The sequence below is a fragment of the Pelodiscus sinensis genome, chromosome 1 (assembly GCF_049634645.1).
Source record: "Pelodiscus sinensis isolate JC-2024 chromosome 1, ASM4963464v1, whole genome shotgun sequence".
NCBI lineage: Eukaryota > Metazoa > Chordata > Testudines > Trionychidae > Pelodiscus > Pelodiscus sinensis.
The window spans coordinates 23921831-23948570 of NC_134711.1; the positions used below are offsets into that span (position 1 = coordinate 23921831).

The 26740-nt window shown below is 40.9% G+C and overlaps 1 protein-coding gene across 1 annotated transcript in view; it reads right to left on the reverse strand.

Moving 5' to 3' along the window:
* RELN (reelin) overlaps nt 1-26740 on the reverse strand; it is a 491382-nt gene that overhangs the window by 281855 nt on the left and 182787 nt on the right. The gene's annotated exons all lie outside the window — the stretch shown is intronic.

Sequence of the window (26740 nt, forward strand, 5' to 3'; positions counted from 1 at the left end):
ATTATTTACATAAATAGATGGTCAACCCAAAGATGACTTTCTGGTTCTTCCCCCACTCCTGTTTTTTGGAAGTATAACTTGTTTATTTTTATTTTGCTTTAATTGATTTTGTTTACTTTATTTTGCTTTACCTGAACCAAAAAGATTAATTCAGTAGTAAAAAGGCACCAAGATATGCTATTCACCAGCACAGATCTAAGGAGAGGACACTAGGTTTTAGGTCACCACCTGGTTAAGTCTAAGCATGTTACAAAATGGGGATGTGCAAAGCCTGGGAAGGGCAGCTATGGAGAGTAAGAGGAATACTAGGTAAGAAATGTTTACAAAACAACCCTTATAAAATCTCTATCAGCTGAACAAGGGAGTGGTAGCGATATTAGTTCTGGAAAAAGTGACAATTATTTGCACTGCTCTTCAAAAGAAATGGATCTGCCAGAACAAAAGGGAATAAATGCAAAATTCAGTCTTTTAGATGCAATGAGTTAGATGCAAAGCCCACCCAGAGCTGCCATAATACTGATTGTCAGTGAAAAGCTCCTTCCTCAGGAGCTTTAATTTTCCTTTTGATCATGCATGAAAGTCTCATTGACATAAACTGGAGTTACACATGCAACTGGAGTTACTTTCCTCTCAGCAGTCCAGGGAGCCAATAGGTAGTTAAAGTTGTAAAATTCATTTTGTCATAGCCTGCAGATGCCCAATGCAGTTAATTGTTCAGTAGTACATTCAGTTCCCTGATATACTAGAATGGGAAGCAGATTAGGAGAAGGCATCACCTAAAGAAGGTATAGAACGGGGTTGGAGTTCTTAATATCTGGAAAAGCTAGGAGAAAATCTTCTTTCTCATCCCTGTCAGCCCTTTATGAGTGGAGAGCAGCGGAGTCCCAGATACTAGGACCAGGATAATGGGCAGCCCCCCACCAGGTGGAACAGATTTCAAAAGAGAGATGATCTGCACAGAATGAGAGTTATTGCTGGATAGTTCCAAGATGTATTAATAAAACTGAAGTTTACTGAAACCACATTCCTGGTGTCTTATCTGTCTTCCTGCAGGATTTGGAACAATACGTGTGAGCTGGTTAAAACAGTCTTAAAATGCAAATGCAATGAAAATATAGGTCCTAAGAATACTTCATGCAGACACTCTTTTAGGATTTCAAGCACTTTTTACAGTTGTGTGAAATATTGAATAACTAACAACATTTCTTTATTAGCACATGCTGCCTCTGTTATTGTGGCTCATTTGTCATATGGTATAAAGAAGACATAGAACAGAACAACAAAGACTTTATTTTGGCACATGAAAACAGCAAAGACTACTGAAAACTTACAGACTCCTTTTAAAAACTTGAGCTAAAATACAGCAAGAATTCAACATTCTTAAAGCACCATCCTGTGTACAGAACTCACACATTGTTTTTAAGTGCTCACAGTTGAGCTTATTAATATTTGAAGAGATTATTTATTATTTTGCTTACATTTATACACTTTCCCTCCCAGTGAAAAATGGGTTAAGAGGTTAAAATGGTACCACATAAAGTATTTTGCAAATTAGAGAATATATGCTCTGTAACCTCCAGGAGCAATTGGGCAGCCTTCTTGAAAGGACCACAGTTGGGGAATGTAGTCAATAGGCTAAGAACATTTCAAAGCCAGCTGTTACTAAAACTCTAAAATAAAGAGATGTTTTACATATACTGTTAGTTGTGTGTTGTACATGTGACAAAATCAGGTTTCTTATGCTCCTGAGCACACACAGGAAAATGTCACAACAGAAGTGAGGCATTCTGTTCCTCAATTAAACCAACACATGGAGAGGTCTTTTCACAGATCCCACAGATCATAATGGAAACAACTATGCTAGGGGTTGGGTGAAACCTCTGTGATGGTGATGAGAACAGCTGACTACATTCAGGATAAATTTAATAAGAAATCCAGCTCCTTTAAAGAATAGGTAATTGAAACAATAGGAAATACCAGTCAAAACACAGGCACATGGCAAGGTTGAGTAGGAGTTCAGCTATGCAGGTTGAGGGATTTTCCCTGACTTCTGATTGCAAATGCAGGAGGTAGGATACTAGCGTACTGATGGATGTGTATGAGTGTACAGAGAGAAGCCACTGAAACATCACATATAAAGAAAAAGCAGCAAGGAAGCTCAAGAGACTGCTTAAAGGAGCTTTCTCTTAGAAAAAGTTAAGAGAATTTGTGGGCAATACCTTAGCTAAAATAAACTTGTGACTATGCACAATGAATCTGTCTCCTATTTTTTTTATTCTTACTGTGTTCAGAGAAACATGATTTTTTATTCTTTGTAAATAAACAGAATTGCCCCCAAAATCCCTGAGTCCATTATTCATTTCTTACCCTAATAGAAACAACTCCTAAATCCCTGAAAATTGGCAAAGTGCGCAGCTCAAAAAGGGTAAGAAAACCACTGAGGGACATTCTGGGGTACAGCTTACAGCCCCAGAAATAATACTGCCTCTTACTTGATAATGGAGGCATTGCACCAATTTTGTGCTGATCCCTCTGGGAAATCTGGCATTGGCCACTGTTGGAAGACAGGATACTGGGCTAGACAGACCTTTGATCGAACCCAGTATGGCTGTTCATATGTTCTCCCATTTCTGAACAGGAGTAATCTGCATCCCAGGGATGAATGGATGGTTCCATGAACATGAGGATCTTCCAGAATATGTGCTCATATTAACTCTATGTTTGAAATATGTACATGCACCAGTTCTGCAAGCTAGTATGTGGTGAAAAATATTTTGATGCATAATTTGGGCCCTACCAAATTCACAGTGCATTTTGGTCAATTTTATGGTCATAAGGTTTTAAAAATCATAAATTTCATGGTCTTGGGTATTTAAATCTGAAATTTCATGGTGTTGAAATCATGGGTGTCCCGACCCAAAAGTGTGTGTGTTTCCTATTAATTCATGTTGATTGCATTAATAACATTACCCTCAGTAATTCTTTATTGACTGACTCCTATATAAGCCATTCCATTGTCTTGACCAGGATTGATGTCAGGCTGATAGGACTATATTTCCACATTTAATGGACATGTTTACATGCTGTTTTTAATTGATTTAACTTAGGTCTTGTGGAGATTATAGGTCATTATGAACATATGGAAGCATTTAGAGCCTTTCACCTGTTGATCACTATTGTGCATAGAATTTAAAGTTGTTCCCATTGAATAGAAGCTTGGTAGCCCTAAATAATACCAGTTCCAGCTCTGACAAATTCACTGCCATGTTTTGTACTAGACTGAATGCTCACTAGGGCAGAGATTGTTTTTAATTGTGTTTGCACTGTGCTTATCACAATAAAAATATTAAAGATGAAAGGAGGGTATCAGGCCTGACTCTTCTGGAGTTGGGGACTGGTTCTAATGTCAGCTCTGTGTCACTTGTTCTTGCCTCCTCTTCTCCTACATTTTATGAATAAGGTATAGGAGGGGGTTGCCAGAGTGCATGGCACTTTGCCTGACCTTCAGCCAACAAAACAATTCCTATGAAACTATGGCAGGTGGCATAATTTGGAGCAGCACTAGATTGTTCTAAATATGGTAGGGGCTGTTTTGGTCCCCAGCTATATCAGGACCAGGGCAGACTGATTTAAATCACCAAATGGAAAACCTTAATTTAAATAACAATTTTTAAATCAACTTTTCCATTTGTATTTCACTTATTTTCTAAGAAAAGTGCATTCTCATTAGTTATAATCATTACAAATTTTCATTTACAACAAAAAATATAACTTTTACACTAGATTTAGTATACCTTTTTGCTGTCTAAGAAGTTAAGTATGTATTTTTATTTGGGTAATTATATAAGTTTAATATTTTTCAGATACTTATTAATTGTACATTATTAGTATGTTGGAAAATGCTGAATGCCATAGTGTTTATGTGCTAGATAATTAACTTTATGCTCATGATTTGTGTCAAGGACCATTAGGATAGTAACACGGTATAACACACTTTAATTAAAAACACAAAACAGCATATGACATTAATTTTTATTAAACTAAACAACTCTAATGTTTTGGATACAGAAATTTCTTCTATCATAATATGCTTTACATTTGAAACTACACAATTTATTAAAGGAATGAGCTGAATTAAATGTAGTGAGTGAATTAACTGATTAGTTTGGGTCAGCCTGGGAAAATTTTCAAATATGCCTAAATAAAGGCAACTGAAGATTAAATTCCTCTTTATGAAATGTATTGAAAATGAGTCAATAGTCTCCTAAGTTACTTAGATGGTCTCTCAATTTTTAAAGCTAGTATATATCTATTTTTCTGAAAATACTTCAATTATGTCCACACTGCAATCACGTTCTTCTGAAAGAAAATCAAAAGAACAGAGGGGTTTTTCCAACATTGGTAATCCTCATTCTATGAGGAAGAAGCCTTTTTCCCAAAGAGCTCTTTTGGTCTAGGTCTACACTACAGCTTTTTTTTCCGGAAAAAGCTACGCAAAATGTACTCTACATTTTGCATAGCTTTTTCCAATTTTTTTCCAGAAGAGGCTTTTCCAAAATTTGGCCCGACTACACTGGGCCAAATTTTGGAAAATCCCCCTTTTTCAGAAGATCCCTTCTTCCTCATAGAATGAAGAAGACAGAGCTTCCGAAAAAGCATTTTTGCACTTCTGCAAAAAGAAGCGGAAGAGGAAACGCGTTCCCTGGATGTGGTGGAGTTTTTCCGGGATACCTCCATCGTGGAAAAAACTCACAGTGTAGACGTACCTTTGGAAAAAGGCATGTGTGGACAGGGAAGAGGGAGTTCTTTTTAAAGAAGAGGAAAGAGGAAAAAGCACAGATCCATTCATAGTAATCACAGCTGAAATGCGAGATAGTGTCCATTCAGTGTGGCTGCTATCCTTCGAAAAAGCAGATCATTTTTTTTTATGCGCTTTTGCAGTGTGGATGTTCTCTTTCGGAAGAAGTTTTTCCAGAAGATCTCTTTTGGAAAGCTTCTTCTGAAACAAGCCTGCAGTCTAGACATAGACTTAGAAAGAGAGAGAAAAACATGTTTTCCTGCTTTTTTTCAACTCCTAATTGATTTCTCATTTCTGAATGAATTAGTTCAAATTAAGAAAATATTCTTCCAGTGTCCGCAGAAGAGGCTGCTCCTTTCAAAAACTGGTTTAGCTCTTCAACAAACTTTGGTTCTAAGTGATGAGCTAGTGACTTCCACCAGTTCAAAGTATGACTTTTTTAAAATTATCATCATAAATGCACTGTTTTCATAGTTCACCTCCAGCCTTGAAATTATGGTTTGAGTGACTGCTGGCTAGTTATAAGAGGCCCATGTCATAGCATTATTTTCTTAAGCAGTTTAGGCATCTCTCCTGGTACTTCAGGTTAAAGATATCAACACTTAGCCAGCATCTGAACAAAGACATTTCATGGATGCTCTGTTATATTAAAAAAGCTGAATTACATCAAAAACTGAGTATCAGACACTTATAGCCCACTCTATTAGCTTCATTTAGCATGAACACTTTAATTGACAAGGGTTTTTCCCCCTCCCCCATACCATTCTTTTTATGTTTTTTTATTTGTCCTGTGCCTCTTGCTCCATATTTGTCATCTGAACAAGACGGTTGTGCACATAAAAGCACATGATACTATCTATATTTTTTGTTAGTGTCCAAGGGTATGTCTACATTAGGCTATTTCAAAGTAAGTTAAATCAACTTAACTCCTGAAACAACAAAATCTAAATAGCATGTCCTCACTATGGGGAAGCCTCTAAGGGTATGTCTACACTACAGCGCTAATTTGAACTAACTTAGTTCGAATTAGTTAATTCGAACTAAGCTAATTCGAACTAACGCATCCAGACTAAAAAAACTAGTTTGAATTAGCGTTTTTCTAATTCGAACCAGCATGTCCACACAGAGTGGACCCTGAACCGGGGTTAAGGATGGCCGGAAGCAGTGCCGGCAGGACATAAGAGGAGGACTTAGAGCGGGGAGTTGCTGTCTCAGGCTAGCCGAGGGCTGTGCTTAAAGGGACCCGACCTCCACCCCAGACAGACAGTTCTCAGGGGTGCCCCACTTGCAAAGAAGTCCTGGCTTGGATTGCCCAGAGTACCCACACTGGGCACATCACAGCACTCGGCCATCAGACCGGCTGCACTTGCCGCAGGCTGCCATCTGGGGAGAGGGGGCAATTCGGGGGCTGCAGGAGAGGTTCCATCCCCAGAAGCCCGCAGAGCCAGCCCAGTCCTCCCCATCGGGGGCTCGTACCCCATTCCTCCCTCACCTCCTTCCACTTACCCTTCCCTAGGCCCCCTTCCTGATGTACAAAATAAAGGACAATTGTGTTCAAAAATAGAATCTCTCTTTATTGAACAAAACTGGGGGAGACTGGGAAAAGGAGGTGGGAGAGGGGAAGAGAGAGGGTGGGAGAGGGGAGGGCAACTACAATGATGAGGGGTTTGGAACAGGTCCCATATGAAGAGAGGCTAAAGAGACTGGGACTTTTCAGCTTAGAAAAGAGGAGATGGAGGGGGGATATGATAGAAGTCTATAAAAGCACGACTGGGGTGGAGAGGGTGCATACAGAAAAGTTCTTCATTAGTTCCCATAATAGAAGGACTAGAGGACACCAAAGGAAAGGAATGGGTAGCAGGCTTCAAACTAATAACAGAAAGTTCTTCTTCACAAAACAAATAGTCAACCTGTGGAACTCCTTGCTGCAGGAGGCTGTGAAGGCTAGAACTAGAACAGAGTTTAAAGAGAAGTTAGATCAATTCATGGAGGTTGGGTCCATGGAGTGGTATTAGCCAGGGGGTAGGAGTGATGTCCCTGCCCGAAGTTTGTGGAAGGCTGGAGAGGGATGGCACGAGACAAATGGCTTGGTCACTGTCTTTGGTCCATCCCCTCCAGGGTCACTAGGGTTGGCCCTGTTGGCAGAAAGGCTATTGGGCTAGATGGACCTTTGGTCTGACCCAGTACGGCCATTCTAAGCTCAGGGCTCAGGGTCGGGGGTCTCAGTGGACCAACTTGATTTTCATGCAAACCTGCTCCCGGGTGGCCAGGCTGGCAGCTCTCCTGCCCTAGATGGCCGCTTTCCTGTGCCTAGTGCAGAGGTCGTGGATGAGTTCCACGATGTCTGCACTGGACCAGGCGGGTGCCCGCCTCTTGCGGTCCTGGGCAAGCTCCCGGGAGCCGCCAGCCTGGTCCCGGGAAGAGGGGGAGGGCTAGGGGGCATCGGGTGGCTGGCTTGAGCCGTGCCAGGTGCAGGGTCTGCTGGCTGGGTGCTGGCAGGCTTGCACCTGGCACGGGCACCGTAGCCAGCCCATGCCCCTTTAAGGGGTCCAGGGCCGGGAGGGGGTCAATAGAGTTTCCCTGGTGTTGGCCAGAGTGGCCACCAGGGAAAGCTGGGGAGGGCTAGCCTCCCACTAGTTCGAATTAAGGGACTACACACCCCTTAATTCGAACTAGTAAGTTCGAACTAGGCTTAGTCCTCATAGAATGAGGTTTACCTAGTTCGAACTAAGCGCTCCGCTAGTCCGAATTAAGTTCGAAGTAACAGAACGCTAGTGTAGCGCCTATCAAAGTTAATTCAAACTAACATCCGTTAGTTCAAATTAACTTTGTAGTGTAGACATACCCTAAATTAGTCCAAGGCATCTCTGTTAATATGGATGCACTACCTCAACTTAGAGCCCCAGGAAACACTAGGGAGCAATTAGTTTGAATTACTCTGGGAAGTAGTTATTTTGAAATAGTGGCACTGGAGCATCCATACTACCACTATTTTGATATAACCATTTCAAAATTAGTGTTATTCCTCAAGAAAAGCAGAAGAACAGATTTAGAAATAAGCGGCCTGTTATTTCAAAATAACAGGCTTTGTAGTGTGGATGCTCCACTTATTAATTCGACCTAAGGAGTGTTATTTCAAAATAAAATCTTTATAAGTTACTGGAGAGATTAGTGTGCTTTCATGAGCTGAACAGAAAGTTTATAGAGTGTATGGAATCATAAATACAGGTTGAGCCTCTCTAGCCCAGAATTCTCAGGATCTGACTGGTTCCAAACAAGAGAAATTTCTGGACCATGGGACGTTGGTATTGTCTAGCAGCATTACCAGCACTTCCATTGCTTACTGGGCTGTTAGAGGACATTTAGTGGTAAGTTAGAGTTAAATAAAAGCACAGAACACTGAGAGGTACGACTGGTAGCTGTAAAAAAAAACTTTTATAGGACTCGGGGAAAGTTGGCCACACCCATGAAAAGTGGACATCCAGCTAACTAAAATGATTCCGGTTGACGGATGTTTCCAGACCAGAGAGTTCTAGACTGAAGAGGTTCAACCTGTATTCATAGTTTGAGAACTAAGCCAATCAGAGTTCAGTACGGAGAAGCTATAAAAAAGGATAATGGTACTAGTTAGGTGCGCTTAACCTGATTTTAAGAGATTTTAATAAATTTAAGCCATAATATATTTTGTATTAAATTCAGATTTTATTTTAAATCAGTTTATTGTAGAAACTTGCTATAATTTACATAACAATCAAAATCTGATTTAAATAAAAATCCAATTGTTTTGATGCGCCCCCCCCCCGCCCCAAAATCATCAACTTTTTATCCCCCCTTCCTTGGATCAACAGAAGAGAATGGTCATTTAGAACTACCTTTCTCCATACTTCTCTGTCAAGCTCTACGAAACATAAATTCATGACAGCAGAGGACTGAGCCCTTGAATTTGGGGTTGTGCATTAGCCTAGTTTTTTTTTTTTAAAAAGATAATGATGATTTAAAAAGTAGGGATTTATATACTGAGGAATTCCAAAGACTTCAAGAATAATCTAAGACCTCAATTCTGCAACCACACACGAGTATCTTTATATGAATAAGAATCTGAGTAGTGCTATAAATGTATAGCCTTAAGGGACCATTCATATGCATAAAGTTACTCACACATTTGCAGGATTTGGGCCTTAAAGGGACATACAAGTATCATGTCCGCCTCCAAAGTAACGGAGTCATGATATACCAACACTACACAACAATTTGGAGCAGAAAACAAAGATGAATATCATATTTAAATGTGCATGTTTGTGAGAGAAAGTCTAGGTTTTCTGATTTTTCATGCTAAAAAAAATCTATGATTTCTGAGAGAGGTTCTAAATGAAATTGGTTCACTGAATGTTATCAAGTTAAAACCTGCTCTGCATGCTAGATAAGAGAGAGAAAGAATACTTAGAACTCCATAAAGACCAGTGCTAGGCCGTGTTCCCTCTAAGATTTTTCAACCATGAGCGGAGTGAGTTTTCACTTGTTCACCAATGTTGAGGTTATGTGCGCTGGTTTGGATGTGTGCCACCATGGCACCCAATTAACACACACATGTTGCCGGCCACTGGAGAAGACACCCCTTCACCATGTGGCAGCCCTGGCCACCGGAGCAGGCCTCCCCCCATGTAGTGGTCAATTGAGGAAGAACTTTGTACATGCTAGTTTAGGGGCGGTGAGGCCTGCATTCTTCCCCCGCCCCTCTTTTTTCCCTATATCTGATGAGCCAGAAGTAAGTCTTTGGGAACATACGCCACTTAAGATAAGCATTGTTGCCAGTATAGCAAGAACAAGTAAAGATAATGGTAAAGGGCAAGAATGCATAAACGTTTACCCTAACGTACTGATCACAAAAACAGGGCCAAAGAACAAGTAGATCCAGATCAGAACCAGATCGATAACTAACAGCTAAGCGCTACGTCAGCACGTAATGAGTAAACCCTGGAAATTTACAAACTGCCAAACAAGGCAGGGAAAACTGTATTTAAGGCTGCCTCAGAGCCTAGCAAATCGGACCTCACTGATGGGCTTTGGGTACCGGCGCCTCGGAAGCTGAGACAACCTCCCACTTCGTCCGCAGCCTACCCAGGGTCCCAGGCTTGCAGGAAGGGATGTAAGATATGCCGCTTCTTTGTTATATTGTTCTTCCATTTATGGGGCACAGCTGTTATCTGTCAAGAAATAAACTAATTGTGTTTGACAGATACCTGTGTGGTGTATTTTGTACTTTGGGAACCCAGTGTCGGACCTTAGACTTACTCTGGCCGGCTACACCCCACCATATGGCTGCATCAGTTCCTGGCCCCCTGCCCAAATGGCTTCCTTACCACTCCGTCTCAGCTGACCCCTCCTGCCAAAGCAGCTGCCTGCTGTGTAAGTGCTGCTACGCGGCTCTCCAGAGGAGGTGAGCGTGGGACGAATTTTTTGTGCACGGCACACACCATAGCGGGAACATTGATGGTAGGGGCTACAAAAGGGGAGGTAATGAATTCTGAGATACTTCTGGCCATTGTCAGAGTAAAAACAGCATTTGTGCGGAGCTGCCACTCTTGTTGCTTTAACAGAGTCTGAGGTAGGAAAGCAGCTCTGAAGAATAAGTGTCAGTATTTTTCTCCATCCACATTCATGCACTGCTGCAGGGCTGAGCCTGAAGGCACTGGGAGAGCACTGTTAAAAGGTTTTAAATTATTACTTATATAAATTGTTCTAAACATTTTCTACTTGGAGATAGACTTCAAGCATTTTAAATATCACTTTGTGACTTTGGTCTTTTGTTCCCCCATGACTGTGTCCTTTTCCTATGATTTATCATGAAAAACCATCAATGCTAACAACATTCAGCTGAAACTACAGAAGGAAATTGGGCAAGCAAAATGTAATTACCCCAGGTGGGAATTGGACTAGGAAACTGAGATTAACCACCCAGTCATAAAGCTTGTCTAAAAGATGAAAATGGATTTGGGTAGGCATTAAAACGGTCTATAAATATTTGATGGCTGCAAACACCATGGACCAAATTATGACAGCACAAGCCAAGTCACTCATGGAAGAGGTCCCAGTGAAGTCATGTGACCCAAATTACAAATGATGTGTCAGATGGTGCAACAGACTTGCTTGCATTTATGTAGACTTCTTTATACACAAGTAGAGTGGGATGCAAGAGTGAATATGAGATACAACACTTTAAGTATCACTTCTGAATTTGTCTGAGTGGGATGACTCACTTGAGTAATGTTACTGTAATTGGAAACCAGGGAGAGAGAGATTTATTTGGTGTGATTCACAAAAGTATAACCTGGAGTAACTGAGAGGAAGCTGAGAAAAGGGACATTTAGACTGAATATCAAGAAAAACTTGTTTGGAAGTACTGTAGTTAAAGCTCCTTTGTTTGAGATTTATAAAACAAAATTATGACAAGCACTAAAAATGAACTGTAGTGACCAATCCCACAATGCCAGACAGGTTGACTGAATGACCTTATAGGACTTTTTTAGCTCTAACCTCTGTTTTTCTAAGATATTCCTGTGAAAGCAGCATAGGAGCTTTCTTTTATATCTCATCTGACAGGTGTTATCTTCAGCAGCTGTGTGCCCACGTCTCATGCTGGGGCATTAGTTCAACAATAAGGCAGAGGAAAGAGCGCCACCTACTGAATTCTCAGCTATGTTTTCTGAAGCTCTCAGAGGCGTAGCCGTGTTAATCTGTAACTGAAAATACTTAAAAAACAAACAATGGGTCCTGCAGCACCTTAGAGACTAACAAAAAATGTAGAATCCTGAAGAAATGTAGATAGTATCATGAGTTTTTGTGGGTACAATTCAATTCTTCAGATGAATGGAGCAAGGGGTCCAGAGGTATAAATACATAGCAGAAAAAGAGGGGAAATAGGAAGGGAAGGGGGGGGGGGAACCTTGTCAATTAAATTGTCCATGCTAAATGAGTCAAATAGAGTGCACTGTAAGTGCCAGATATTTAGCTTTTGATGTCATTTGGGTGTTGAATATAATGGCCCATTCAGCTCAGATCTTTGTTCAGTCCTTGGTTAAATGTGTCAACATTTGCTTTGTAAGAGGATGATCACTTTTAGATCCATTAATGAGTGCCCGAGCAAGTTAAAATGTTCCCCAACAGGTTTCTGTGCATGACCATTTTGAATTTCTGATTTGTGTCCATTATTCCTTTTTCATAGAGACTGTCCAGTTTGGCCAATATTGATTGCAGGGTAGGTTCCTGGAGCAAATCCAGTTGTACCTTAGGGCCTGGCTGTTATGTTTTTTGCCTCACTTAGATTTTATTATTGAGATATAAAGGTGTCCCAGCATTCACTTGTGCTGGTAAATTTCTTTTTATTCATTAGTTTTAGAAATAATTACACACAACACTCTTTTACCTAAATTACCACTAAGAAAGATGAAAAATTAAGGAGTTGATGACTGGATGGTATTCACAGTTAGGGAATGTCTACACTTGCTCCCTAATCTGAACTAGGGATGCAAATGCAGCATGCCAAAGTTTCGAATGAAGCGCGGGATTTAAATACCCCACGTTTGATTAGCATATTTGCGTCCGGTCACCATTTTAAAAATCCACTAGTCCGAATTAACTCACCACATGTAGATGCGGTATTTCAAAAGAAACCCCTTCCCTCGGATTAACTGTTACTTCTCGTGCAATGAGACAGGGATTGCTTCGTGGCAACAGCCCCTGTCTGTGGTGGGGGGTGGGGAGGGGAGGGACAGCTCCCCGCTGGGCCTCCTGTGCACAGGGGCTGCTTTGCAGCAGTGTCCCCTATCCCCCCCTGCCATTTAGGCTGGCTCCCCCCAGCACTGGCTCCTGTTCCCTGCTCATAGTGGGGGATGTCATACAGAACACGGGTTGAGTGGGGACTGCTTGAGTCCCTGCTCATGCCATGCTCCCTGCAGCACTTCTGCTTTTGAAATGTGCAAGAACTCTTGAAACAGTCCTCGCTCGTGCCATTTCCCCCTGTGCCTCTGCCTCCCCTGATCCCTGCAGAGACGTGCTGGGGGGGAACCGGTTCCCCCTAACACTGGCTCCTGCTCCCACCCCCCTTGCTGCCTCTCTCTGATAGAGGCAGCAAATAGGGGGAAGCAACTAGTTGAGCTGACTATCGGGGGAAGCAACTAGTTGACTAGTCACTTACATCTTTTCTCCCAAGCACACCCTATTAGCTCCTTCCTCCCATCTCTGCCTCCCTGGGGGCCTTTCCTAGTTCCTCGAGCCTGGCTCAGAATTTTGGAGCTAAGCCCAACCAATCTAGCAGAACAGAAATCTCTGAGGGGTGAGTGTGGGTTGGGCATTATTTGCAACTCCTCCAGCCTGTGGAGCAGGATTCATCCTGCTTTAGTTATTGGGAATGTTGGGAGACATGTATTCAACACTAAGAAGTCAGCTTATATGTCATTTGAATCATCATAATGCTCATGCTTTCTTAGATATCTGCACTAAGGCCTCGATCCTGCAAAATGCTGAAAATTGGACCTCTATGAATAAAATTGGATCTGTGACTTTTTTGTTTGGAAATTGAAATATATATAACAACAAAAATAATTTTGGATTTAAAATTTTTTTCTGTCAGAACAAAATTTTAAAACATTTTTAGGTTAAACAAAACATTTTCTTTGCTCCAAAATGAAGTGTTTCATTTACTTTTTTTCAGGTTTTATTAGCTTTTAACATTAAATTGAGTGAAATTCTGAATCATCTTTCTGAAATAAAAATGAAAATATTTTTGTTTTGAAAATGCTAAAGTGAACCATTTTGACATTTCTTTCCATTTAAATTTTTTTTTTACTTGATTGACACATTCTGCCAAAATTGATCTAAATTCACAAACTGTTTTGGTCAACCCAAATCATTTTTAGCAAAAATAATGATTTGCACAAAATTTTTCACCCAAGTCTACTGAGAACCTTTAAGTTTCATTGAAATCAAGTCTGAAATGCACATTGATCCATTAAGGGCTACAGTTTTAAATAATGAAAATATTTTGTTGATAGTTATATTAACCATAATATATGTTTTAACACAGCTACATGTTTCTTGCACAAGTGTTAAGTGAAGCACAGCATGCCAGCAAATAAATAGTAATAAATCTTCCAAGGCTGTTCTGAGTTGTAGTTGGACATGATGCCCTCTGGCCTACCCTTCATGGGCCTAACACCACTAGAGTAAAGAGACTCCCACTGACTTCAGTGAGCTTTGGATCAGACCCCATTTGCAAATAAATTAATATTTTAATTTTGTATATAATAAACAGAACCTCCCCCCACCAGTGATCCAATATCTAGACAAAAACAAATATTGCTCCACTGCCAGAGACTTAATCTGTCTAAAGCTTTGTTCCCACTTTAAATCAAATTCTTTCCATAAAAGGTTAAGTTAAAACAGGTGTTTTCTATTTAGGGATGGATCTAAAGATGTTTACTGGTCGCAAAGAAGAAAAATAAGCTTTTTTTAAAAAAAACCCTAGATATCACTATGGAAAACAAATGCCAGTTCAATTGCTTTGAAATTTTTAAGCTTGTTGTGTGTGTGGGGGGGGGGGGGGGGGGGGGGGGGGGAGAATGAGGGAGACTGCATTAGAGACTTCTTTAGCTAAGACTAGTTTGGCATTAATAAAAATATGCATGAGTATGGTGGTCTCTCTTGCAAACACCTACACTGTGTTTGGGATTAAGAACCTATGGGTAGATAGATTGAGACAGAAAAACCCTATTAATTTTACAAGATGGCTATAAATCTACAAACCTTATAATGTATGACCTGGATGGGGCAAGCTCAGGCAGAGCCTTGTTTCTTTCAATAGGCTCAGGGACATCCTTACCATAAGCAGAATATGCAGCTGCTTAGGGTACCCGAAAATTTGGGGCACCACTCGGTCTTTATGTCTCCCCGCTCTTCCTAACCTTGTTCTGTGGCTCTGCTTCCTCCAGAGAAGATCAAATTAACTTAAAATTGAAAAAGCCTGCCATACCTATTAGCAGAATACTGAACCTGTGAAAGAGCCATTAAGTTGTAATGAAGCCCTTTAACAGGCATTTGCCAACCCCAGGAATAGACTGTCATTTTCTGAATTTACTGTGATAGTATTAGTTTAAGGGCCTTAGTTTAAAATTTTCTTTAAAATATTCAATTTGAAAATCACGCCACTAAAAAATCATCATCCATCACCCACCCCCACCCCAGGCTGCCATTGGGCATAGGAGCACCAGTTTCATAGTATTGCATAGGGCCCACACATCCTAAGGAGGTCCCTGAATGTGTTCACATGCAAATGTGCATTTTTAAAAAGAAACATCTTTAAAATACACTCTGAATGAGTCACTTTTAAAGTGTGGATTGGCCCATGCAACAGTTCCATGTATTGGACTGATTTGTACATTGTAGAATGTGTACATGGTCCAGTACACAATTACAAAAATACATTCCTTCAGAATGTTAGTGAGCCATTCTTAAAATAGTGATATAAAGAAACATTTATTGGTGCCAACTGTGATTTTTCATAACTGAGTTAAATCAAATCCAGTGTTCACCATTATATTACAAAGTACTTTTCCTCCAAGACAACTATTTCCTTGCCTAACTTCAATTTTCAACAGCTAGTGTTTTGGAGCTAGAGTTATTCAAAAAGGTTGCTTTTTTAAACGGGGAAAGTTGGTTGTTGTTTTGTTTTTTTTGCTTTTGCCTAGCCTCAAATGGCAAAAGGATTCCTCAAAATATCCACTCGACGATCATCTTTAGAGAAAGACAAAGCCTATAAAAATGACAGTCCAATAGCTAACTGTTTTAGAAAGTTGAGTAACTGAAAATATAGGCTTAGAAAGGAAATGCCTTAGAAACTTTAAGTATGAGTACAGCTCCAGCTCTACAAACAATACTAACATTTTGTTAGTGTACCAAACACTGTCATTAAAGTGTTTAGTTAAAGTTACCCAGCCCTTTCTATTACAGCCTATAGTTTTCAGTTTTTGACTCTATCTTTAACCATTTTGGTTGAATTTTTTCCTATTTTATCTGTCTCAGGTTTAATTCATTAGAATGTTTAAACAAAAATGATACACCCATTTTTAAGAGTAAAGTCAGTGAAAAATACATAGGGTTGCCAATGATAAATGTCTTGTATCATCTATTTAGTGTCCCTAGTGTTCTGTGATTTGGTGCAGAAAGTTACAGTGAGATTCCACATATGTTTAAGTGCTATCCACAATAGGGATGTATTAGCATACATGTTTAAGTGCTTTCCTAAATCAAGACCTAAATGAGGCAAGTGTCCTAAAGTACAAAAAACAACGTGATGGGTAAATAAAAACTGCATCGTAATACATACCTAGGACAGGACAGAATAAAGGTTGCACAGACAGCCTTAGTACTGATACTTACTAATTTATTAGTGCTTGAATTTGCAGTCTTAACTATATTCTTTTAACAGATGGGTTTGATTGGTTGGTTGGTGGAGTTTTTTTTGGGGGGGGAGGCTGTTTTGTTTTTTGAGGGGATATGAGCAGAAAGCAGAGGTAGAGTAGAATACTGAATATGCAATATAATAGAGGGAAGGAAGTGGAAATTGTACAAAGGTACACATCCTTTCTCCTCAATAACCCCTATAATGAAGATGATATTTCTCTACTATACAATCATATGTACTGATTAGACACTTCTTTTCTGTTTTCTGTAAACAGATTACAAGAGAGAATTTTTGACAAAGCTTGCCCCTCCAATTACGGGAATTCTAGTATTTTTGTGTATTTTGCAGTAAATATGACTAAAAGAAAGCAAAATCTATTTTTCTATGCTTTAAAAAAGGGTTATTATAATGGCATCTGCCATGTCAGTCAGTTCATATAAATAATAGAACAAACATCCATTGTCTCTCTGCTGAAATTGTGCCAACAACAAGGTCTACCTTTTCCAGTAGGGAAATCATGTTTGTAGGCTCTGTAGTCTATCAGTTGTATCTGAAATATTGATTCTATATAAGGGCTGCATACAGTATAGAGTTTAGATTTCTAATGTAATGAGTATTACAAAGCTATATTTATTTATAATTTAAATGGTTCTGTTGAATTTCTCTCGAATTTAAAAAAGCAAAAACATTTACTAAATTGTGATTCTAGATACACCAGTGACAGCCTCCCTCAGCCTACATTTAATGGAGAATACTCAGATAATACTTTCATATCATTCAGGACAAAAATCTTTGGTATTTCCTGTAGCATAGTAATAAGCATATTAATATTTACTAAGCACTTACTTAATGCCTGGCATCTTGAAATCAATGTACAAGCATTAACTAAACAGATTTGTCATTATGTAACTATTTTATTTGCCTGCACTGTAAATAAAACATTTTACTTAAAATGATGTACCAATAACATGGTCTGAAGTTTGCAAAACTGGTAAGATTGTAGATTGTCAGATCATCTTAATATATGACAGAAATTTTACACAATTGTGTCTAATTAGGTTAATCAACATTCTGACAACTGCTTTTTATCCACCACTTCATTAAATGTGACACTTTGCAGACATACTTTAGCTGTTTGTAACATGGCTTTGCTATGTGGTTGAGATTATGCCAATACATTCTATCATGGAGCTGTCAGTCACAAGTCAGAGTTTGGAAGATTCTCTACCTTTAAGAATCCGGAGTTTCACTCAGGTTATTTCAAACTCATGACACGTTTTCTACACAACTTCTTACAAAATCAGTATACACGGACATCACATATGAATAAAGGATATATGAAAAGGCGTTATGGGGTTTCAAGCAATACATAAAAAGCATGTTAATAAAAGCAAAATCTGCAATGCTAAACTAGAACCTATAGTTAAGACAAGTTGGGCTTCATGAAACAGTGAATGCCATCTTTGCAGTCCACTGTTCCTGAGCCCTCTGTTCTCCTGTCAGCTTCCGAGCTCAGATTAGACCAGCCCAGTACTTTTTATGTGACAGTGCACACCGGTACAGCGTACTGGCACCTTTTTTGTGAGCACTTGCACTGCTTTCCCTTGGCACAGGCCCTGGCCCTGGCCCTGGGAGCACTTGCACTCAGTCGCTTTCCCCAGGCACGGCCCCCAGCTGGCCCTGGGAGCACTTGCGCCAAGGTGCGTGGCTTTGCTGGGCTGGCAGAAAGGGCTGAAAAGCTGCATGCGGCTCCACTGTTGGAGCGGAAAAGTAGCACATGGCTCAGCTGCACTGTGCAGGTGGAAAAGTGGTGCACAGCTCAGCTGGGCTGGGGGGTGAAGAAAAGTGGTGGGTAGCTCAGCTGGGCTGGGGGGTACAGAAAAGAGGCGGGCAGCTCAGCTAAGCTGGGGGTGCGGAAAAGTGGCAGGTGGCTCAGCTGGGCTGGGGGGGCGGAAAAGCGGCAGGTGGCTCAGCAGGGCTGGGGGGTGAAAAGCAGCAGGTGGCTCAGCTGGGCTGGAGGGGTTCAGTGAACCAACACTAGAGGTGTGGGGGGGGGCGGTTGCCCCCGGGCCCAACGCTAGTTTGGGTGACACCGGAGAGCACGCTGCACAGGTCCACGTGACGCATAGAGCAGAGAGCCAGGAGTTGGTCCATGTGCTGCCTCCCTGTACACACTGCGAGCTGAGGCAACAGGGCCGGTGCCGGAGTAGCCACTTTAAGGCAGGATTACCTTACCTGTCCTGTCCCTCCGGTGTCTGGCTCTAAGGGAGAGAAATTTGGTTGGGGGGGGGGGGGGGGGAGCGTTGGGGGTGCCTGGCTCTGGGGGAGTGGTGGGAGCATTGGGATGTGGGAACTGCGTGCCAGGCTCTGGGGAAGTGGTGGTTGTATTGGAATAGGGGGTGGGAACTGAGGATGCCCGGCTCTGAGGGAGGGGTTGGTTTTGGTCCTGGCAGTGCTTTTTTTGTAATGGTACACCCCTATTTTCCCTGAATACCATAAATGAACAGCATTCCCCTTGGGTGTACCGGCACCTATTGGCATTTATTTTCCTGGGCGGCGTGGCTCCTGACAGAAGGCCGCTCGATATACGCAGGTATTAAAGGGGCCGCGACTGCATTTCGGTCCCCGGTGAGGTTTTTGGGGGTATTTTTGCTTAACAACTTTCCCCTGGAATACTGGCACCATTTTTCTTACAAAAAAGCACTGGATCAGCCTTTTATAATTTCTCCTAAATGCTCACAGTCCCCCAAAGGACTGTTTCAGCAGCTATGGATCAGCTGGACCACCTCTTGCACTAGCTCTACATCACCCAGGGAGAAATCCTCCAGTATTCAAGTTAATCATGATTTTTACGTAAAACACAATTCAACATTAGTTATACATTATGCAGCTGGGATCTGCATAATACTCAAGCCACAAGCATAAAAAGAAAACTTAAACCTGCAGCTTCTGTTCAGCCTAAAAATCAGAAAATTACCCATCAAACTTACTAGACAGCCTTTTAGTTCACCCCATATAACCACTCTCAGCTTTCTAAGACTTCCTTGAACATTAAAATATTGATATTGCAGTATGAGATTTCTTTGTTCTCTTTCCTTGCTTAGAGATGGTTTAGCTGCATTTCAAATTTACGGGCTTCTGAAAAATTTATACAATTCAATAAAAAGAAATTTAGGGAAGACTCTGTGTTTGACATTTATTGATGAAACTTTACCCTCTGCTAATCCAGGCAAAAATTACAGTTCCTGTTTGCCTCCAGCATATTGAAAATACAGTGGATTTCTTGACAATGTGAAGGGTTACTAATCATAGAAAGGTTAGTTATTTCTTGTCCATTTTTAATATTTCAGCTGGGCTTATGTACTGGAAGAAAAATATATAGCCCTGAAGAATAGAGTTGGTGAAGTGACATATTGTACAGGAAGTAAAATTAATTACATTAGCCAATGAAAGAATAACAAATGTGTTAAGTATTATATATTGCTCCAAAGTATTAATATGCTATGGGACACTGTTCTTTTAGAAGTGAGATTTTTCACTGCGGAATTTACAAAGTCCAGAATGTAAAACTTGTAACCATCATCTCGTACAAATTCTGTGGAGAAGTGACTTTTCCATTATTGCTTTGAAGCACAAACAAGCAATTAAATTCCTTATATTACCAACTATTTTGAAGTGTAATACATAGGTTCAGGAACAAGTCACATAAAAATAACTAATCATAAACACATTTGCCTTGGGGGTTTTAATATATTAATCAAACTTATTTTATATAGTAAACACCCTTGGAGGTTACTTGTACCTGCATTTTAAAAAATGGAAAAACTGAGAGAAAGAGACATTGGCAGTTAAATTTTCAGAAGTGATCACTAATTTTAGTGAGTCCAGTTTTAAGTGCTCAATTGGGGACATCCCTCTCTCCCCACACCACCTTCACCCAGATGGGGCATGACTTTCACTGTCACTAAAGACTCACAACTCCAAAAATGTTAATGGAAGCTGAAAATATTCAGCACCTATGAAACTCAGGACCTATGTGTCCAACTTACTGCACATGTTAAAAGAACTTTACCTTGCTGAGTGTTGGCAATAGTAATAATATAGTAGAAATAATTTCCAGTCTAGCAGTAATTAGGTTTTTTTGGGTGTACTCACAATTTTGTCCATTTAGATGCCCAAAATGTATTAATATTTCACCTACCAGTGTTTGCATGTGCTGGATTTTAAAAATGTAGCCCTGTGCTCTCATCAATATCTTTATGCAGACAGGAATTTGGTTATCAAAATGTATTTACTTGATAATGGAAATGTTAGCAAGGATACCAGGATTATTGTAGACTAAAAATGCTATGTCATCTCTAACTTCCATCTGGTCACCACACAGAGGCAGACAGGGTTACAGTTTCACAACTCATTTGGACAGCACTTTTCCCTTTCAACACTGTGCTGTTTTGCCAGTACTGACTTAGACCCCAAGTTCTTCTATAGGACATGAACCAATGACTATCTGACCCAGAAATGAGAGCTATCAAACAAGTTACACTGACAGTATGCTGTGCCTTATTAAATATTCACTGTGGCTATACAAAACCAAAAACCCTCTCACCAAAATATTCAGGTCTGTTTTTAAGCATATCATAAGATATTAATGAATGGAATCAACAGATACAACCTATCCTTGAAAAAAAATCAAATTGGATTAAAATAAGAGGAAATATCTTGATTTAACGTACACATAAAATAGATGGTTGGTTTCAGATCATTACTACACATTCTCATTTTATTTGAGCATAGATTTGTGTTAAAATATTTTAGCAGTGTGATCAATGCTGGAAAAACCTGTTTATAATATATGACAGACGCAACATTGTCCTGTTTTCCAGAACAATGGAAACAAGCAGTGTCAACAAACATGCAGTCAGCTTCCCACTCTTCATTTATTTCTTATGGTGCATCTACACAGCAGGGCTTAATTTGAAATAAGCTATGCAAAATGAGCTACCTCAATTGTGTGGATTATTTCAAAATAGCTTATTCAGAAGTTGGGAGCATCTACATAGCACTTATTTTGAAGTAGAGCACTCTTCCTCCGACTTTCCATATACCCTGTACAATGAGGGTTGCAGGAGTCGGAGTAAGAAGTCCTCCAGGTTGACAGTATTTCGACATTTTTTTGAAATATCTGCCTGCTGTGTAGACATGGACTAAGTTATTTCAAAATAACACTAGTTATTTTGAAATAATGTTGCTATGTAGGCATTCCCCTAATGACAGAGTCTTGCTACAAGGAATGCACTGGAAATCAGGGTCCAGTAAAACTGGAAAAAAGGTGAACTTTTATCATACACACAAAAATATCATCCTGTTAAAACTGAAATATTGTTGAGGATCTTAAATTAATTTATCTGAAAATCCTCAAATACAAAGTATTCGAAAGAAGACATCTATCAGAGACATATTTTACAGGGAGATGTATATTCCAGCCAAGAGCTGGCTGATGTTGTATATCGAAATATAAGCGTAATTATATTTAACACAGTATTAATTAAGTTATAAAATGAATTCTAGGTAACTTTTGTGATAAACCCTAATTTTTATTTAACACTCAAATTCTGGTGGACTTTGCAGGTCGCTACTTTCAGGACTTTAGATCCAAGATTGCATGAAGGAAACACCAGAAAAAAGGGCTGGATTCATCCTGGTGTTCTGCCATCCTGAACTGACGGAACCAAGGTTCTAGCACCTTGGAGGTAGAAAGTCCTTCTGGGGAGGGTGTGCAAGATCACAAGCTGCCCACAAACCATTTGCCATCAGAGCTTAAAGCCAGCTGGGCAAGCTCAGGAGTGAGAGAGCAGGGACTGGCCTTCAGATATTTTGACTCAGTAGAGCTCCTGGGCACTCTCCTTTTGCACAGGGAACTCTAGAGCATGTTGCTCAACCTTTTTGATACCAGGGATGACCATCTTGTGCTCCCTCTGTTCATCTGAGGAAGTGGGTTTTGCCCACGAAAGCTCATGATACTATATATATATATATATGTTAGTCTCTCAGGTGCTACAGGACTACTTGCTCGTTTAAAGTTACAGACTAACACAGCTACCCCTCTGTGCCTATACTTTGTCAGGGAATCTCAGGGTATGTCTACACTACCACCCTAGTTCGAACTAGGGTGGTAATGTAGGCAACAGGAGTTGCAAATGAAGCCCGGGATTTGAATTTCCCGGGCTTCATTTGCATATAGCCGGGCGCTGCCATTTTTAAATGTCCGCTAGTGCGGCTACACGCGGCACAGACTAGGTAGTTCGGACTAGGGTTCGTTTCACGAGGAGTAACGGTATTTCGGAATAGGAACCCTAGTCCGAACTACCTAGTCCATGCCGCGTGTAGCTGCGTGGCACGGAGTCCGCACTAGCGGACATCTAAAAATGGCGGCGCCCGGCTATATGCAAATGAAGCCCGGGAAATTCAAATCCCAGGCTTCATTTGCAACTCCGGTTGCCTACATTACCACCCTAGTTCGAACTAGGGTGGTAGTGTAGACATACCCTCAGTGACTGGCATCAGTCCATGGAGAAACACTGGCATCAGTCACTGAAAAACCCTGATCTAGAGCCCTGACTGTATTTTAAAGCAGCAGTCTCCAGGCATCATTCCCCATAAAGGGAAGCAATATCACCACCTGTTCTCCTTGAGGTGACGCCTCCCTTCTGATGCACCTGTACTGAATCTAGCTAGATATCTACATATCTTATGGAAGGACTCAAAAACTGACTTGACTTAGGTAAAATTCCAGAAAGTGGCCAGAACACACTACAAATATTTTCTGGTTTAAACACTGGCACATCCAATGTCTTTCTCTAAAGAAAGTGACATGTTTGCCTGACATATGCCCTGAAATCTTGAAAAATTAGAGTGACCATGATATCTCACACAGAAGGGCACCTCACCCAATTATACATGCATATATAACTGAGAATAACAAATTTTGAATAAAAGCCTTGAAAAAATTCAGATGAATAGCAGCCAGCTCTTAAATGGCACAAGCATAAAGAATCTAGATACAATTACAAGTTCAGAAGTAGACAGGAAAAAATTGTGGATGACATCTAACACCAAAGCTGCAAAAACAGCAATGACTAAGTCATTGCTACACACTTGGTTAGGATATGCCAAGAACATAGCCAGATTTTGTTCAGCAGCAAGTATTAGTCCTGACATGCTGTACAATCAAAGGGAGCATGAAAAACAATGTCAACAAAAAAAAAGTAAAAAAACATTGTAATACCTGGCTATTGACCAGTGAACTCTGTAGCTCACAGGTCACCCATTTTCCATGGATCCCTCAATAGAAAAAGTTTATAATGTGTATTGTTCTGATGTCCCCATGCAGCATGTATTGCTTTGATGTCCCTTTATAGTAGTCCCCTACTCCTTTTCTTGTTACTCACATATTATTTTGTTATGACCTCAGACTAATCCTTTGCATTTGAAACTGCAGACCTGATACATATATTGTGTATTTATAATATTCAAAAGACACATATTTTTTAACTTCACAATTTACAAAAATGCACATTGGAATTTATATATATATATATATATATATATATATATATAATATAAATGAGCTCTGTGAAACCTTATTATGAGTTGGGCTATCACCCCCATTGAGAATGACAGGAGGGAGCTCATCTTTCACTTAATATAACTAAATATAAGACCCATCTAAGATGTGTGTTTGAACCCATCGAGTTTTAAGGGACTGAGCATTGTTTTGGGTAGGTCTGTGTGGGAGTGTGAGAGAACATAAAATACTGAGGTCACAGACAAGAAGAGAGAGAGAGAGTGAGAAAAGCAAATCCAGGCAGTAACCTGTGAGTATAGTGTGACTAGAAAAGATGAGAGAGCCTTTGGGTCTGGGATTGGCTAAAGGAGCTTGTTGGACTGGTAAACTAAGAAACTGCCCTTTTTGTTCTTGGTTCCATCTTCATTTAGAGACACTTGTAGAAGCTGTAAAAACCATTTTTATATTTAGCTAAAAGCCATCTTGTATATCAGAAACCATTTCAGCTTTTCTCTCAAGCACGTAGACCAAAGTAAACTTTCTGTCACCCCGTGAGAAGAGGCCTACAGGATGGGCTATTGGTATATGTTAATTGGGCTGGTTGGAACAGGAGATGTACTCCCTCGCACCTGTCCGCCATCTTGTTGATAAGGCTTTGTTTTTCCAAATTTAATTAAGAATTTCTGTAATTGGATGCCCTGACGTCAGACTGTTTGGTTAAGGGTATAAAAATACTAGAATTAATTGTATTAGCAGCTTTACTGGGTCTGGCTCTGCTGTGACCACGTTTGGCTCATGCTGTGCTTTATTAATTAATAAAGCTGCTTGTTAGCTGCCTAAACACAGAGAAGCGTGTTTTTGCTTCGACACACTGAACTGTAAATATTCCTTGAAAATAAGCAAGGCTGCATCAAAGGAACTATAGGTTGAAACTCTCTTAAACCGGGACTCTCTGGTTCAGCAACATCCATGGTCTGGCACGGATGTTGCAGAACCAGAGAGTTCTGGTGGAGGACCAGCAGCAGGGGCCTCTGTGGGTCTGGCAGGGCAGCGGGCTGCCCACAGCAAGCTGACAGCAAGGCCACCCAGCGCGTGGCAGCAGGGCTGCTCAGGGGGCTGGGAGGCACAGCAGCATTGGCTGCCCAGTGGGTCAGCAGAGCAGTGGGGCCGGCAGGAGGTGGGGAGCTGGCTGGGAGGCTAGTGGGACAGGTTAGGGGGGCCAGTAGCAGGGAGGCCAGAAATGACCTCCTCCGGTCCAACAAAATCCCTCATCTGGGACCAGGGAGGTCCAGCCAGTACCAGGCATTATCAATGTCTATTCCCAGCAGGAACCCTCTCAGACCTTATAACTTTGTATAGCTGCTTGGGTCAAAAAGGGGCAAAACTGGCACCAGATTTTTCTTAACAAATCATATATCCTGCACTCAAGCATTCAGCTACTTGCATTATGACACTACATGTTGGACACTTGTGGTCCGGCTCCCTCAGGACCTGAACAGTCCCAAACAAGGGACTTTGCGGGACCAACAGAGGTCCCCTGACACCGGCCTCCCCGCTGCCTGCCAGCTCTGCTTTTGGCCCCAGCCAGCTCACCCTGCCTTCAGCCCCAGGCTCCCAGCCATGCAGCCAGATCCCTTTGCCCCAGGACTCCTGGCTGTGCTGCTGGACATCCTTGCTGCGGGTTCCCTACACTGCCTGAGCTCCTGCCATAGAACTTCTGGCTGTGCCATCAAAGCTCCCCATGCCTCCTGAGCTCCTGGCTACATCACTGGAGGTCCCTGCTGTGGGGCTCCTGTCCACATAGCCAGAGCTCCATGCTGCAGGACTCCTGGCTGCATCGCCAGAGCTACTCACCCTGCCAGAGCCTCCTGCCCCTATGCTCCTGGGCCACCACTGGCCTTCTGGCCTCTAGGCTCTCTGGTCCAGGAACATCCGTGATCCTGCTGGACCAAGGATGTTGCCAGATCAGAGAGTCCCAGTTTAGGGATGTACATCCTGTATATATATAAGGTGACATAAAAATCAAAATTGATCTCCTTACATAAAGGAAAATTAAAGTCATCATAGTTTTCTCAAGTTTCTGTCTGTTGATTGCTGGATGGATCTTGTCCCAATCTCTGCTCTAGACTCTTCTCTTCTAGGCTCATTACCAAGAGTTCTCATAGGGTGCATCTACACAGCAGGGCTTAACTTGAAATAAGCTATGCAAATTGAGCTACATCAATAGCTTATTTCAAAATTGGGAGCGTTTACACACCACTTATTTTGAAATAGCGCACTCTTCCTCTGACTTCCCTTACTCCTCATACAATGAGGGTTACAGGAGTTGGAGTAAGAAGTCCTCCAGATTGACAGTATTTCGACATTATTTTGAAATAACTGCCTGCATTGTAGACGTGGACTAAGTTACTTCAAAATAATGCTAGTTATTTTGAAATAATGTTGTTGTGTAGACGTGCCCATATTGTCTATTTAAAAGAAAACTGTTTTCTTTTAACTCTTTTAAGAGTGACTAACAGATTTATTGGGGAATAAGCTTTCATGGACAAAGACCCACTTCATCAGATGCATGTAGTGGAAATTCCAGAGGCAGGTATAAATATACAGGCATAAGAAAAGAGTTCCAATCAAGAGTAAGGTTAGAGATAATGAGATCAATTCAGTGAGTGAGGATGAGGTCCAGTTCTAGCAGCTGATGTGGAGGTGGAAATACAAAGAGAGGAGAAACGGCTTTTGTATCACATCAGACACACCATCACCAGCTCATTCACCTGCACATCTACCAATGTAATATATGCAGTCATGTGCCAGCAATGCCCTCTGCCATGTACATCGACCAAACTGGACAGTCCCTACGTAAAAGAATAAACGGACATAAACCAGATATCAGGAAGGGCAATACACAAAAACTTGTAGGAGA